A 17,404-nucleotide genomic window follows, 5' to 3' on the forward strand; every position below is an offset into this window, starting at 1 on the left:
GGGAGGTCCTTCCAGGGAAGAGTTCTGCAAAGCTCAGAAAGAGTGTCCTACTCTCGAGGGGCTGCGGCAACAGGCCAAAGCCCAGGCAGCAGGAAACATTGTAGGGAGCTACCAGATTTACTGGGAGGATGGACTCCTCTACAGTGAGCCCAAGGCACCTGGACATGGATCATCCAGGGCCTTGGTGGTCCCTCAATGCTTTAGAGCCTTTCTTTTGGAACTGGCTCATGAGATACCATTGGCAGGACACCTAGGACAGGACAAGACCTTTGCCCGGCTTGTCCCCCACTTCTACTGGCCTCGAATGAAAGTGGCGTCTGATACATATTGTCGGACGTGTGTGTCTTGCCAAGCCAGTGGGAAAACAGGGGTGAAGCTAAAAGCTCCCCTGGAACCACTACCTGTCGTTAGCACCCCCTTTGAGAGGGTGGGCATCGACATTGTAGGGCCATTGGATCCACCAACTTCAGCTGGTCACCGGTTCATACTGGTTTTGGTGGATCATGCCACACGGTACCCAGAGGCAATACCTCTGAGGACCATCACTGCACCTGCAGTGGCAAGGGCCCTGATGGGGATCTTCACCCGTGTGGGTTTCCCCAAGGAGGTTGTGTCCGACAGGGGGACTAACTTCCTTTCAGCATACATGCGGGCTATGTGGAAGGAGTGCGGCGTTACCTATCGGTTTACCACTCCTTATCACCCACAAACCAATGGTCTTGTGGAAAGGTTTAACAAAACCTTGAAAGGTATGATACGGAGTCTACCTGAGAGCCTGCGGAGGAAATGGGACGTCCTCCTACCCTGTCTCTTGTTTTCCTACAGGGAAGTGCCACAGAAGGGAGTGGGCTTCAGCCCCTTCGAACTTTTGTACGGGCACCCTGTACGGGGACCTCTCAGACTGGTGAAAGACGGATGGGAACAGACTCCCAGGAAGCTTCCTCAGGACGTGGTGAGCTACATGCTGGCCTTCCGGAGCCAAATGGCTAAGTTGTGGAAGCAAGCTTCAGACAACTTGGAGGCCAGCCAAGCAGTTATGAAAGAGTGGTATGACCACAACTCTCACCCAGTGGAACTGGAGCCTGGACAGAAAGTGTGGGTAATGGAACCTGGAGAGCTAAATGCCCTCCAGGACCGTTGGACAGGCCCCTTTGAGGTTTTGGAGAAAAAGGGGAAGTCCACCTATTTGGTGGATCTTAAGACCCCGAGGCAGCCCCACAGGGTGCTGCATGCCAACCGCCTCAAGCCACATCATGAGAGGCCCGAGGTTGTCTTAATGATGGTAACCGATGGAGCAGAGGAAGAAGAAAGTGAACCTCTCCCTGATCTTCTCTCGTCCCAAGAAAAGGATGGGTCGGTGGAGGGAGTGATTCTCTCGCCATCCCTGACTCCTGAACAGCAGAGTGATTGCCGCCAGATCCTGGAGCAATTTTCTTCTCTGTTCTCCCTTGTCCCAGGTAGGACCCACCTGTGTACCCATGACGTGGACACAGGAGACAGCCCACCTGTGAAGTCTAAAATCTACCGGCTGTCGGACAAGGTGAAGGCCAGCATCAAAAGTGAAGTCGCCAAGATGCTGGAGCTAGGAGTGATTGAACCTTCTGGTAGCCCTTGGTCTAGCCCGGTGGTTTTGGTACCAAAAGCTGCCCCACCAGGCGCCACACCCGAATTGAGATTCTGTGTGGACTACCGAGGCTTGAATTCAGTAACCAAAACTGACGCACATCCCATCCCACGGGCGGATGAGCTTATTGACCGGCTGGGAGCTGCTCAATACTTAAGTACCTTTGACCTAACTTCAGGGTACTGGCAGATTTCCCTTACCGAGGAGGCGAAGGAAAGGTCAGCCTTCTCTACACCTCAGGGACACTACCAATTTCGTGTGATGCCCTTTGGGCTCAAGAATGCCCCTGCCACTTTTCAGCGGCTGGTGAACAGGGTCCTTTCTGGAATGGAAGCTTTTTCTGCTGCTTACCTGGACGACATTGCTGTCTTCAGTAGCAGCTGGGAGGACCATTTGCAGCACCTGCAAGCTGTTCTTCATGCCCTGCAACAGGCTGGCTTGACAATCAAGGCCAGCAAGTGTCAGATCGGACAGGGGTCGGTGGTGTACCTAGGTCACTTGGTGGGCAGAGGGACGGTGCAGCCCCTCCAGGCAAAGATTGAGGCTATCATCGCCTGGGAGCCCCCCAAGACTCAAACTGAGGTCCGAGCCTTCCTGGGCCTCACTGGATACTACCGTCGCTTCGTGAAGGGGTATGGCACTATTGTGGCACCCCTCACTGAACTTACTTCTAAGAAACAACCCCGACGGGTAGTCTGGACGGAGGCTTGCCAGCGAGCCTTCATGACCTTGAAACAAGCATTGTGTTCCGCTCCCATTCTCAAGGCCCCTGATTTTGCTAGAGAATTCATTGTCCAAACAGATGCGTCAGAACATGGCATTGGGGCAGTGTTATCGCAGCTAAATGATGAGGGCTTGGATCAACCCGTGGTCTTCCTGTCTAGGAGACTACTCCCCAGGGAAAGGAGGTGGAGTACAATTGAGAGAGAAGCCTTTGCGGTGGTTTGGGCCCTGAAGAAGCTGCGGCCATACTTGTTTGGCTCGCACTTCCTGGTTCAGACTGACCACCTCCCCCTTCGTTGGCTGATGCAAATGAAGGGGGAAAATCCCAAATTGCTAAGGTGGTCCATCTCCCTACAGGGAATGGACTTTAGGGTGGAACACCGACCTGGGACGGACCATGCCAATGCAGACGGTCTATCCAGGTATTTCCGCCTTAGTGATGAGGACTCCCAAGGGGTTGGGTAGTTCTCCCCACTTTCAGCTGGGGGGGACGCGTGTTAGACCTGTCTGCTTCTGGGGATATTCTAACCATTATTATTTATTTTTGTCCCCCTTAGCCTCCCAGAGTTTCTATTTTTATTTTTATATATATGTCCATCAGGATTTTTCAGTGCTGTCAGGGGGCTAGGTGTTCCTTGGCTATGACGCCATTTTTCCCTCATAACCTGTGAGGCCTAGTCAGGCCCCTTGAAAATCTAGGGACATCCAGAAACCTAAAATGGTGTCCACCAACTGCCATAACGGACACTACTGGTGGACAGGCCCATAGGCTAACATAGGGAACTTTCTAGAAACAACCAGAGACTTCTGCAGGTCTCAGGCCACCCTATATAAGGCCAGTGACCAGCAGCCATTTGGTGCTGACCCAAGAGTGGAGGAGTGAGGCAGTGGTGAGAGGAGGTGGACGCACTGAGAGCAGCTAGTTTGTCTTGGAGGCAGACAGTCACTTCAGAGAGACGTTCCCCCTTCAGCCTCTGACCAGTCCCTCCCCATACATCAACTGCTGAGAAGAAAAGCAACCTGCGTGTGAAGGAAGACCCTTCTAAGTCTGAACCCCAGTGAAAGCTGACAGGACACTCTTAATGAGGATATCCCTAACTTCCCATGCCCAGCGCTGCACCTACCAGCGTGGAAGAACAGCTGTGAGCCCCGTGACGTGGCTGGAGTTCCTTGTCGTGCCCTGGTGAAGTCGTGGGTCTGTGGAGCCATAAATGTCCTGAGGAGCGAGGGCGCTGCTTGAGAACATCCTTCCTGTGGAGCCGGTGAGGGAAGTGACTGAGGGAGAGCAGCGGCGCTGCTCCGATCGTCTGCGGGACCCCGGGGGCACCGGCCGCGTCAGTGGAAGAAGGAAGCGCTTCCGCGCATGTCCCCAGCGTGACCGCTACTGGAGGCAGGAGGGGCCTAGGTTCGAGCAGGCCCAGAAGTGCAGCGTCTGTGAGGTGAAGTTTCCGGCTGGGATCGCGCAGGCTCCGGGGAGTAGCGCGACTCGTGAGGGCGGAGGCGGAGTCGTCGGAGAGCTACGCGCATGCCCGGGAGAACAGCGCGCTCGTCAAGGATTGCGTGAGGAGGCGCCGGAAGATTCCCCTGGCCGCTGAAGCAACGCCAAATCCCCTGATCAGCTCAAGCGCTCCACGGAAAGGCGAGTGAGAGGAGCCCAGTCACCATTCCGCTGTTGTGATCTCTCTCCCCGCTTGAGCGCTAGCAGCAAATACAGCGCGAGCGGGAGAAGAGAGGAAAGTATACCGAGTGGCTGTGTGACCTCAGTGTTGAGTCTCCCCTGACCCTGTGAAGCAGGTTCTTCCCCTGGACCACGCAGATAACTCTGCCACAAGTAAGGAGTGTCACCCTAAGGGGAGGGGAACAGTTATTCAAGAAGGAGGGAGTGGAGAGTTCTTTCCAGAGTTGGTGCTTCCTCTATGTGAGAGAAGGGACAGTATAAATACCCAGCAGTGGTGGGGGAAATCCACAGAGGGAAATTGTGGAGCCTGAGTTAGATCAACTGCAAGAGTGAACACAAAGGGAGGTTGGTGCTGTGAGTGACCAGAATTGGGCATTGTGTATTACTTTATTGAAGTTAAGTTCAGAGTCCGTAAGATGGTTAATTAATGCTGAACCTTGAGTTAAGCAATTAATTGGAAGTGTAATTATTACTACTGTAAAGTGTACTGTATTGCTGGTCATCTTTGAAAGTGGGTTTTTCTGATCTCTAGAAAACTGTATGAACTGTAATTGGAAATTTAACTGATAAATTGCTAGAAGTAAAGAGGTTTAATAGCTGAAATGTCAATAATCTGAAATGTCATAAACTGTAAATTTTGACCACAAAGAAAATATTATTTTTATAAAACAGTACGTATTTTCCCACAATTTTTGGTGTAGTGTTTTCTTTTTGTGTGCTATTGCGTAGCTTTACTTTTGGGTGGTCTGCAACCTTTACACAGAGCCTCTGTATGTTAGTCTTGCCCTAGGCCAGGCTACCCCAGGTCCAACACTTTGTCCATGTCTTCTACTAGCCAGCCTGTTCCCCCTGCAGCAGTTCATTTTATTGGCTCAGCACCCAGTGGGTCTGTGGTTATTAATTCTGGCCAGGATGTTGCTCCCGTCATTTCAGTTCCATCAAGTTTGGCCCCAGTGGCATAAAGGAACAATCAGCAGGCCTGCCCAAGGTCCTATTATTTGCCTGAGGATCTGGTTTCAATTTGATAATATGCCAGATCCCTAAAAGGGAAAAGTGGTAGGCCCATAAAACACAAGAGGTTGTCCTAGGAAGCAAGCATACTCAGCATGCCATCACTGATGAGACACTTTGGCCACCTTGATCCAAAGTGAGCCACATTGTTTTGCCTGCAAGTTTGCTGATAATCGACTGAAAACATTTTGCCAACCTATATACTTGATGCATCTTCTTCCTTTTCCTTATTACACCCATCCAGTGCAGACTTGAGGTGGCCCTCTTGATTTTCCATTCTCATGAGCAAGGTTTTCAGGTTTCCCGTCCTGGGGAGATCCACTAATCAACAAGGGTCGAAACGCGTAGTCAACCTGATCTGTGGAAGATTGATACTATAAATGTAGTTGTGTAGACTGATACAAAAAGGTTCACAATACTTCTGTTTAGTTTCCTAAATAACAGTTGCATCTACTTCTGAGCAACGCTTTGTGATTACGCTTTGTACTGGAATCTTCGGACATACTTCTAAGAGATAACTGTACTGTCACCTCCTTCGCAAAAGTGTGCTGGAACTGGGATCTCACAAATCCTTTAAGATTCCTGTCTGGCAAGTGATACATTTTGTTTATTTGTTTTTTTGTGTGATATTTGATTGTAATATGTAATCACATTGTATGCCGAAGGCATGCTGGTCACACATATATATATATATTATATATATATATACAAAGCTGTCATCGGGCGGTCCGAGTCTGAAAACAGAGAGTCCAAACAATTCTTTCAGCGATCTTTTCATATATCAAAAAGATACTCGGACACCTTCCTTCTGTGAAAAACGATTTATAGCGGCAAACAAACAACGCGTTTCAGCGGTTAAGCCTTGATCACGTTCAAGAGCCTGAGTGCACGTAAACAATTTAAATCAAATGGTGTACACAAATACCAACATAAACATAGGACTCACACTTAGGTGCTGTACTAGGTAAGGTAAACGTATCGGCCATTTTGGAAAGGTAAAATATTAGTGGGAACAAATGATAACAGCGTTAGAGCATTGTTTATCTGTACCAAATCATCAGTATACAATGCACATAATTAAATGTCTTATGCGCAAAGAGGCTGAGGTTCAGATAATTAAATCATCATGCTTTACAAGTTTTCTCATTATTCAACACTTCTCCACTCGTATTGTTCCTCCAATATTGTGAATACTCCCTTTGAGCACGGTTATCCCGTTTTCTAACTCATGTCAATACAGTTTGCTCATTATTACATATTCATAATGAGTCACCCGGAGGATGGTTCAATGTTATACTCCCACAGTTATTCCGCCCCAGTGGGCTCTACATGCGTGAAAATTCATATACATTGTTATACCAACATTGCCACTACTAGGTGTATGTGCCCATTGTCACATGAATAAAAGCAAGCTGACATCATTATGTGTATGCGATAGTCCCACCCATGTGGGCTAGATCAGAGATGTTTGATAGTGGATACATGGTATGCATCATGGAGCTTCACCTTATCGCATACATTTTTTTTTTGTTGAAGATTAATAGCCTGTATAGGTTGTTTTTAAAAATGAAGTGTAACAAATCACAAGCAAAATGTAACCTTGAAGAATAATGAGTATAGCAATCTGGATCCTCCCCAAAACTGTTAACATTATTCTTCCATTTACATGTTAGTGGTGAAGGCAAATGTGTATATTGATGCTGGTTGAAAATTTGAAAATTGGATACCTTTCAAATGGATGATTTTAACAATGTATATATATATAAAATTGGATTCGATTTGGATATGAAGTTTGCGTACTGTTGTGATGTAATTATTGTATATTTATTGTATAGCTTGCAAATTTATAAAAAGTACATAGTATTAGAGATCTATCTTGAAGAGAAATGTACTTCTGTCGTATGAATGTAAATATTATGATTGGAAAATTATAGATTTTTTGTACATATATTATTATATGTAATGTTTTTTAATGTTTTTACAGCCCTGATGAAGGTCTTTTGAACTAAATGCGTTGGCTGCCTAAAGAAAATTGAATAAAGAAGAAACAAATATGATGTAACAATTCATGGACATTCTTTATTGACACTTATATTATTTGATCTCTGGTGGTGCAATCCACAAGACGATCTTTGTTTGATCAGTTAGCTCAGTACCTACTAACAGTAACCTGTTTGAGGCCTTTAATTTGTCCTGAAAAGGCACATTTAGTTTGTTTTTTATTAATTTCTACAACAATAACTTTGCAGCCAGGATAATCCAAACATTGGTCAGTTTTTCGATTTTATAGGCAACCTTGTTAATGTGAAAGCTCTATAAAGGGCTTAGCTTGGTACTTGCAGGAGATTTTATTGCCTTTGTTAGCGATCAGTGTGTACTTGAGGTTTGGAACCAGGGGGATAATATACCGGGAAAGGAACATCAGGGGCAGTTTGATGAAACCGTATCTTTTAAGCCTTGATCTTGCAGTTTTATCAAGTTTGTTGATACCTCAGTCTAGAATTCCTTGTACGTTTTGGAAGGTTGTCAGTCTGTGATTAACAATATCTTTGTTTCATGACACCTTCTAAACCGTATTGTGGAGGGGGTTGAATTTTCCAAGTATCTATAACAACCATAAACCCCTATCCATCACTATAGAGGTTCCGAGGAGGAAGCTGGTTAGGTCTGCAGTGGACAAAAAGGATCTTACGGCTGCTGTTAGTGGACATAGGCTAGTCTGGAGAGCGGTAGAGCCTGTGGTCATCCAGCGTTAGGTTTTTGTTAATCATCGGGCCATGCTCGAAAGGTGTCTTACTCTTGACCTAGACCCCAACAGTTCAACTAAGGATTAGGTAAATCTCGGCTATATCATTAGGGCTCTTATATTTAAGCAAGGCAGGCCTCATGCAGCCCGACGTCAGTCCTGGTTTGATAACATATGCCGGAAAGCGTGTACGCTCTTACATAGTGCCCTGCATACACAAACGATGGGTAGATCTGTTATTGCTAGCTACAGGAAAGAGTATATGCGCTTCGCGATAGGAAACTTGAGCTTCATAATGATATGTGGGACAAATTAGTCACTTCTTCTCGTGTAAAAGATGTTGGGTTGTTTGGCAAATTGTTTATAAAATAATCTATCCAATAGTGGTAGCTCCACCTTAGCTGCAAACATTAGTCCTGACCAGTGGGTGGCTCACTTTAGCTCTATCTATTGCATGGATGCCTTCAATGGGCAGGCTGTCGAAAAAACCTTGCAAAGTTTCCCGGAGGTTATTGAGGCAAATCAAAACAGCCCTGCTAATAAAGCTCAAAGGTTGGATGGGGACCGAATGTACCTTTACAAATTACAAACTTTATTAATGTGACCTGCAAGACCGGTAACACGTAGTCCTGGAGATTGGCAGTTATTGTGCCCCTGTTTAAGAAGGGGAGCCATACTAACCCTAGTTGTTATCGACTGATCTCCTTTCTATACTCCACTGTAAAGGTCATTGGGAGGATTGTGTTAGAAATTTTATCTGCATGGCTTTCAGTTTCTGGAGTACTCTCCAAGTTACAATAGGGGTTTAGACCAGGGCTTGGAACTATGGAATAGTGCCTTAACCTGCCCTGTTTGATTAGTAAATATACTATTGCCAAGCATAGCTCCATTTATCTAGCCTTCATAGACCTCTCGTGATCCTTTTACAGTGTAGTCAGGTCCAAACTCTGGACAATGTTGGCATCCATGAGGGTAGAAAAGGGGTGGGTGGATTATTGTAGGGTACTTAATATGACCTCTCTGCCTCAGTTAGATTTGGGGAACATTAAGAATGTTTTGATTCATTTGGCCTGGGCCAGGGATTCTGTAGGGCTACATTCTTGCACTAATTCTCTTTCTTTTATTCGTAAATGGCCTAGACAATGTTTTGATTGCAAGGGATTATGATGTCCAGTTATTAAGAGTAGGCCTATCCCTGTTTTAACATGTGCAGTCAAAGCAGTTTTATTGTTGAACTTGCCTAATGAACTTAGAATTTTGTTGGATGGGTATATTAAATATATCGGCACACTGAATCTGGAAGTGAATCCTACCATAACTTTTGTTATGGTTTGTGGACTGAAGAACTCAAAAATGATATCCCTGACCATCAAGGGCAAGTCGATGGTGAGAACCACTGAGAATTTGAGTTGAATGGGGAAAATTGCTAGGTCAACAAGCTTAAGATTTTCAAACTCAATGGGTTCTGTCTCCACCTTGGGTAAGAAGCCCATTGTCTCACTTCTAGAAGTGTTTGGGGGAAATGGCTACTTGTGCTAACTTATGGGTCTATGGGTGCACAAGACCAATAGTGCAGTGCAGGCCAAGGAGAATAAGCCCATAGATTGTTTTTAAGTAGCCTGCCGAGCTCTTCCAGTTTTGCTATTCACCAGCAGCTTGGTTTAGAATATGTGGAAGACCAGATTAATTTGGCCCCCTTATTACTGGGGTTTTCAAATTGGCTTAATCGCAATGCCTCGATTAATTGTGAGGTGATCGAGAACTGTTTGTCCAGCAGTTTGGGCCTCAATATCCCATGGGTGAATTACATCAAGTGGGAGGGGAAAACTGCCATATGAAGCCATGTGAATTAACCACAATGGAAAGGAACAGAATCAAAAACCACATTTGAATCGTAGGCAGCTAACTACTTTAGGCCTGGACTTTGTGACCAACACATGGGACAGGACCCTTTTAACTAGAATTAGGTTAGGGATTATAAGATGTATCTTTCTTTTCCCTTGGTCAGTATGATCATTTGTCCAAAGTAGCCTGTCCCTGCGATGTAAGATCCGCAGGGTCTCCTTTATTTTTGAAAATTTCATCACCACTTAACCATTGATATTTTTAATTCTTGTTTGCTATATGAAATTATACATTGTGAGATTGTGTATTGACCATTGACTCAATTTTAAATGGACAACATTTTGTGCTCTTGCATGATTCCATTTTGTGCCTTCTTGCAGCTTCAGAGTGGTGTGTTTTAATTTCTTCACAGCACAGAGAAAAACAGCTTGCTGGAACAGAACATGTGGGATGTGCGTTTAAAAGTGTGAGAGAGGAATGTACTTCTCTGTCTCAAGCCAAGCACTGGAGCCTGGCCAGCTTTCGTGATTGGACTGGACACAGTCGGGTAAGGTCAGCATTGGATTTTGTAACAGAAGAAAGGTGGTGAAGTATCTAGAAACTTCTCCTTAGGTTGAGTAAAAGGTATGAAAGGCGGTAAAACTTGGTGCTCTGACAGGAGCTCACCTGTGAAGTGGACGCACTGTCACAGGGCATCTTCGGTGTTCCCGCTCGAGACTTCTGTCCGACCGCGAAGGGATCCCCGTTTGTGCTGACCAGAATGTTGAAAGGCCCTGAATCAGTGATGTATTTCTCTTACTTATTTTGTATATATATGCGATAAGTTTAACTGTTCTGTGTATATATTTCATATGTTTTCATGCTATGTATACCTTGCATTTGTCGCTTATTCCTTGCAATGGACGACCATTATTACTTGCATGTGTTTTACTATTATTATCTGCTTGTGTTTTATTGCTTGCATTTGACAGTTAAATTACCTGTGAGTGTTTTATTATTTACCCGTATATGTATATATATATATATATATAGATATCTCCATCATAAAAATTGTCCCAATGAGGAAGACCACCTTGGAGTGTTATGCCTCTCTGATATGAGGACTGCCGCTCTGATCTTCTGCTATCAAGTGCCTTGGCTCAACGCGTTTCGGAAAACTCTTACCTTGATCACGAGCCTAGGCTCCAAAAGACGACAAACAGCAGATGAGAAGTTCACCTGCATTTTATTGAAGCATGTCAACCCCAGTGGGAGTGTCAAACCGCACCGCGGGCATGCTGGAATTTGCAGTTCCTTCACCCCTCTTTCTTCTCTTTCGCCTCTGTGGGTGCTGTTTTGCACCCCAATTCGGCAGAATTGTCGTTGTGGGCGTAAGGCAGAAAGGCAGGGGTGCCGATACCGTCACTCAATCTGTGCTGACTCCTTCCTTATGCTGCACCGGGCACAGCCTGATGCACCAGGTCCGCATCAAGCGGCGGGTCACCCTCGCGGCTTAGGCTTTACCGTCTCCATCACAAAAGGTGCCCCAATGAGGATGACCACTCTTAGACCTGTCAGCCCTAGGGTGGTCTTACCCCATTTTTTTTTTTACCCGTTTGCCTTGTTTTTCCACCATCTTTTTGTTGGACCTAGGTCTCTGGGCGCCTTACCACTGCCAAACAGTGCAGAGGTGCAGGTGCTCTCTCCCAACAACATGGCTGCCACAGGCCCCTGCTACTGCAGAGCGGCCTTTGTAGACACGCACTAGTAGTCAGGAGCAGACTTGGACATCATGATACAGTGTCACCACCATCCCACCTTTTTGTTCCATAGCCTAGAATGTGGAAGCTCCTGGAACCTTCCTGCCCTGGGAGGGGTTACGCTTTGCCGCCTTTAGAGGAGGGTCACCTGACCTAGGGGTATAAGAGTAAAGGAGGGAAACTGAACTAGGTAGTTGGGGCACCACTGGACCAGGGGGAACCTATGCAGGAGTTTAGGCGGTTGGGCAGAGGGGAGGAACCTACACTACTGGGGCTCACTTGGCCTAGGCACTGCTTTTCCAAGTTAGATGAGGGACTCTGCCAGCCTGCTGATCTAGCCCAGCGAGGGGGAACCCAGGGAACCACCTTCAGTGTGCTAGAGGGAACCATCCTGTCTCTGAGCCCACCAACTCAACCCCCTTCTTCCCCCCCCCCCCAAGAAACGACACAAGGACCTACCATCCATTCCCCCAAGAAGGGCGCTGTGACCATCCAGCGCTGTCAGGAAGCACCTGCCTTCTGTGAGGACTGCTGGGGGATCAACCAGGTAACAGCGCTGCACCCTCTAAGCTCTTCCCTGACAAAACTGTGCTGCTGGCGCTGCAATCCCCCTGTGCTGTGCTCCTACAGCGCTGAACATTTGAAGGCTGCTGCTGCTGAGTGCCTCAAGGCTAGACCTGGCTCTGCCCCCAAAGAGCTGTCATCTCTAAGCGCTATCCTGCTCAGAACTGTTGCCGCTAGAACTGTGCCCTGCATTATTGCCAAAGAAGCGCTTACTGTTCCAGAACTACCCCCTGCTGCTGGGGCCTCTAGGCACTACTTGTTGAAATCACTGCCGCGGCCACTCCGTGACTGACCTCCAAGGCGCTGTGTTGCTTAGGCGCGGACTACCCCTGACATCACTGCCGCAGCCCGGGGCCTGCTGGTAGTGCGGTCCCGCGCTCTTTAGAAGAAGGAGCCCTATTGTGGGACCGAAATCACCGCCGCGGCCCTGGTGCCAGCCTCTGCACCTCCCCTTCCTGCTGCGAGTTCACTGCTGCGGCCCCCGAAGCCAGGGGAGGGCTGCCTCGGTATTCCTGCAGGCCGCGCTGGGCCTCTGAAGCTGTCACTACCGTCATGTGATGAGGGCCTCGGCCGCGTCATAAGCCATGCCCCCGCCAATGCCGCACAGCCATTGGGCGAGGCTGCCGCGCCCTGCAAGCCGTGCTGCCATTGGCGGCTGCGGGTGCACCGCTGTTTAGCCGCTCCTGATTGGCCCCCAGGCCCGAGAAGGCAATGGAGGCCGGGACCAGCTCCAACACCGGCGAGAGGGCTCAAAGGAGAGCGCGAGCCCCCCGATCTGCCTCAGGCCTGGGATAAGTCGCAGGGAGCCTGCCTAGCCTGCGCGAGCTCCCGCACAACGCCGCAAGGGCCCCTCGAAGGGCTGAAAACTAATGTAACACCCCCGGGGGAGGGCAAGAGACTGTGGAGGCGTCGGGGCTGAAGAGGAGCCTGTGGAATGAGTGCGGCAGCCCGCGTCCGCCCTTCCCCTCCTGAGACTGCAGCTGGGCCCTGATTAACCCTGTAATGGCCCTAAAGAACTGAGGTGAGAGGGATAAGTGACTACAGTCCTTCTGAAATGGGGCTACGAACTGCTTTAGATCCTGTTGTACTGGGCCTAAGTTAACCCCCCCTTTCAGGGGACTGTTCTTTCTAGGGTGACCTGGTTGAGGAAATGTATGTGTGTAAATGTAAATGTATAGGCATTTATATAGCGCACTACTTACCCGTAGGGTCCCAAGGCGCTTCGACCGCTGCGAAACCCTTCCTGGCTTCCCTGAGAGATGGTCCCTTAATGGGTATCTCCAGGGTGAGACCAGGCATCCCCGGCGGTCTGGTGGGGCCGTTAGTGAAGATGAGGCAAGCTAATGCCCAGAGTTGCCGAGTGTGATCGCTGATCAGAGTGGGCACCGAGGCGAGAGAATTATTGAGTCTGCTGACCCTGGTCCAGAAACCTGCCACGCCGGGAATCGAACCCTGGTCCCGGGCCGTCCTCTGCTCTCGGGTCTGCCGCCTCTAACCAGTGAGCCACACTACTTTACACTTGATTCTGTTGTGCCATTTATGCTTAGGTTGAACTATACCCATGATTCCCTTGCACGGGAAATGCTTTATATTGAAACTATTCCTATGAAATGTGGTCTTTGATTAACCTGCTTCTGAGAAATGTTACAGCCTAGCCTTCCCCTACATAATCGCGAGGTATTTGAAGACATATTTGCCTGATGTGTAGGAAATGTCCAATGCCTTACTTGATGCCTAGGCTATAGAAGGAGTTACTTACCTGCATTCACGAAGTCTAGATAAGAGTCTTGTTTTAAACAACTATCTGGTGTGCCTCCCTGTCTCAGTGTGAGTGCGTGCTGCACTTCTGCTGTACACATTGCCTTCGGGTGCCTACCTGCCTCGATCCAAGCTACTGTGGTGGAATTGGTTATCCCAGTTCTTACAACCACCTTGGAGTGTTATGCCTCTCTGATATGAGGACTGCAGCTCTGATCTCCTGCTATCAAGTGCACTGGCTCAACGCGTTTCAGCAATCTCTTCCCTTGATCACGAGCCTAGGCCTGCCTGTTCTTCATGAAAATAAACTGGAAGGTTTTCCTCCAAACGGTAGCCTCGCTCAGCTGGACGGCACCTTCAAGCCGGATGGCAGGGAAATGCCGAGTGTGCTTCTAATTCTTCAGGGCATTTGGATGAAAATTATGTACAGCGGTCCTGGCCGTGAGAAGCTGCACCATCCATCATCTGGTAAGAAATGCCGTCCAGCTGAGCGAGGCTGCCATTTTTTGAACTTTCAATACCGGATAAGCACATTTCCCTTGCAGATTAAGCCTGCTTCCTGGGACACAGCCTACTAAGGCAACAATGAATTTTAATAGTGCAAACAGAACATTTGAATTTACCTCAGGAACACTTATCCTCGTAATGAGACTCCATGTCCCATCAGACATTGTAATTAATGCACCGAGCAACGCCCACTGGAGGCAGTGATCTTAACTAATAAAAGCCGGAAATGAAAATGAGAGGTTTTGAATGCTGTTTGTTTAAGCCCAGGAAGAAGGATTAATGGAAACTTGAAAATCGTTGGCAACCTAACACTACAGTGGAACAGGAATGCAGGCTGGATGGCAGGAAAATGTGGAGTGTGCTTCTAATGCTTCAGGGCATTTGGATGAAAAAAAAAATTATATATATGTATATATCTTAACCAAATTGACTCCAGCACACTAAGCGCTCTCAGCTGGTGCAGGCAGCAACGGAAGGAATCAGATGGCATCGGATGTCGCACTCCAGAGTATCGCAGTTTTCAAGGTTTTATTCACACACCACTAACACCAACGCGCTTCGACACAAGGTCTTGATCACAACATATTTATATTACCTACTGGCGGTCCCCATCAGGTAGTTATAGTTAGGACTTTGTTTCTATTCAAAAAGCGTTTTTTCTTTTGCCAGTATCTTTGAAGCCATTTGATGAATTTTCACAATTTTTTTTCGAAACTAATGGTTCACTCAGGTCAGCTCCTGTCCTTAAAGTTTCGGGGTGATGAGTCAAGCGGGGGCCGAGAAAAAAGGATGGTCCAAAAACGTGTTTTCCCCATGTTAATTCCCATAGGAATTTTGGAACAGGGTACAGCTTGAACTGCTGAACGGAATTACACCAAATTTTGAAAAAATGTAGCTCTTGGTTCAGAAGGTGACTTTTTTTTAAATGGTGTAAATCCGTTCAGTAGTTTCTGAGAAATAAAAAATAAATAAAAATCTCGATATCTGAGCACCGAGGAGGAGTCGCGACTCCTCCCAAGCTGACTTCTGATTAGCTGCCAACACTCCAAACCAGAATGTGTTGGCAGCCATCTTGTGACTCGGTAACCTAGTCACAAGAAAATAGTACAAAAAAGGTGAAGAACAAGAAAAGGGGGCAGTGTAGAAACACCCTGACCGCTTAGGCCTGCTCAGGGGGTGCCACAAGGACCCACAGTGCCCCCCCACCCCAAAAAAAATGAATTCGCACTGGGTGCACAAATCCAGTTGAGAAAATAAAAAAAACGAAGCACAGGCTTCTGCGCTTCATTTTCTGTAAGCCCCCGGGTGGGCCAGGTCCCGGGGGCAATGAGTAAATATATAGCAAGGGCCCACTGGGGCCCCCGCAGCCCCAGGGACCACCACCACCCCGGGGCTATGCTAATTATATGCAGGGCACGCAGCCCCGGGGACCTCCACCTCCCCGGGGCTTGTAAAAAATTGCGTCCCCACGCTGTCCCGGGAACCGCCACCTCCCCGGGGCATTGTTTATAATATGCGGGGGCCTCCACCACCAAGGGCTTAAATTTAAAAATGAAGTGTGGGGGGGCTCCTGCCCCTGCACACTGCCCCTTGGCACTGATGATTTAAATGCGGGGGTCTATTGTGGACCCCCGGGGCCCACCACCTCCCCGCTGCTTTGCATATGTTTGAAGGGGGAGCATGTGGCCCCCCTCCTGATGCCCTCCTTGGCACTGGGGACCGCCTCCTGCAATGCCCCGGGGTGGCCACCCTCGGGACATTGCCGTTTGCTATGGAAGGGTGGGAGCACGGCTCCCTCCCTGCCATAGCAAACACTGCTTTGCTTCTTGGAGGCGAGAGCAGGAAACCTCAGGACACAGGTGGACTTCATCCCCCGAGCAGCAGTGCGCCAGGAGGCACGTTTGCAAAGTGGTGTAAAAAGGGGGCGTGGCCTCAGACCACTCTCAGCAATCCAGCTGTGTGGGGCTTACTGGAGGTACCTGGTGAACTTGTTGGCCCCAGGGATCCTCGTGAGGAAAGGGGACTTCATACCCCAACCAAGAGCACACCAGGAGGTGTGTTTCAGAGTGGTGGAGAAAGGGGGCATGGCCTGTGTCCACCTCTCAGCAATCCCACTGTATGGGGCTTACTGGAGGTAAGAGGTAGGCTTTTGGCCCATAAGGACCCGCAGAAGCAAAGGGGACTTCAATCCTCATCCAAGAGCATGCCAGGGAGCGCATTTGCAGAGTTGTGGTGGCAAAGGGGGCGTGGTCAGTTATGAGAACTTAGCAATCCTGCAGTGTGGTACTTACTAGAGGTAAGTAGTTGGGGGCCAACTACCCTTCTTGTTACCTCCAGTAAGTCCCACACAGTAGGATTGCTAAGACATCTTTGGAGGCCACGCGCCCTTTCTCCACCACTCTGCAAATGCGCCTCCTGGCAGACTACGGGATGGGGGATAAAGTCCACTTTACTCCTGAGGGACTTTGGGGGCCAAAAAGCACTCCTGGTACCTCCTGTAAGTCCTACGCAGTGGAATTGCTGAGCACTGGTCGGAGGCCCAGCACCCTTTCTCTACCACTCTGCAAACGTGACAACTAGTTAAAGAAGCATCTTTCTGCACCTCTGACTTAGAGGTAGTGTTAATCCCCCCGACCTATTTGGTACTAGGGCCTCACTGGGGAGGTCATGCCAATCACAGGGTTACCCCAACCCATAGTGTACCCTTGTGTATGTAGGTGTTTTCACTGTATTCTGAGTGTCTTTTAGCATAGCACTGGCTCTGAACCTGGTTAGTCGGAGTGAGTTACAACCAGTACCCATCAGCAAAAGGTTGGGGACACAGGACGGCTTTGCAACAAGGCCTCTTTCTGCACCTCCGTTGGTTCTTTCTGCATATCTCTTACTTCTTTCTGCGCCATTCTTCATCTTTCTGGACTTCTGTTGCCTCTTTCTGCATGTCTCTTGCTTCTTTCTGTGCCTTTCTTCCTCTTTCTCCACATGTCCTACCTCTGTGGACAGTTCGAAATTAGCATTTAAAAAAACCTTAGAATTTCACTGAAAAAAATACAGGTTTCAGGGATGTTCTAGTTAGAAATTAGCATTTAAAAAACCTTTGAAATTCACTGGAAAAAACGTGGGTTTCAGGGACGTTATAGTTAGAAATTAGAATTTAAAAGACCATAAAAATTCACTGAAAAAAAACATAGGTTTCAGGGACGTTTTAAGCC

The sequence above is a fragment of the Lissotriton vulgaris genome, chromosome 4_1 (genome assembly GCF_964263255.1).
Source record: "Lissotriton vulgaris chromosome 4_1, aLisVul1.2, whole genome shotgun sequence".
NCBI lineage: Eukaryota > Metazoa > Chordata > Amphibia > Caudata > Salamandridae > Lissotriton > Lissotriton vulgaris.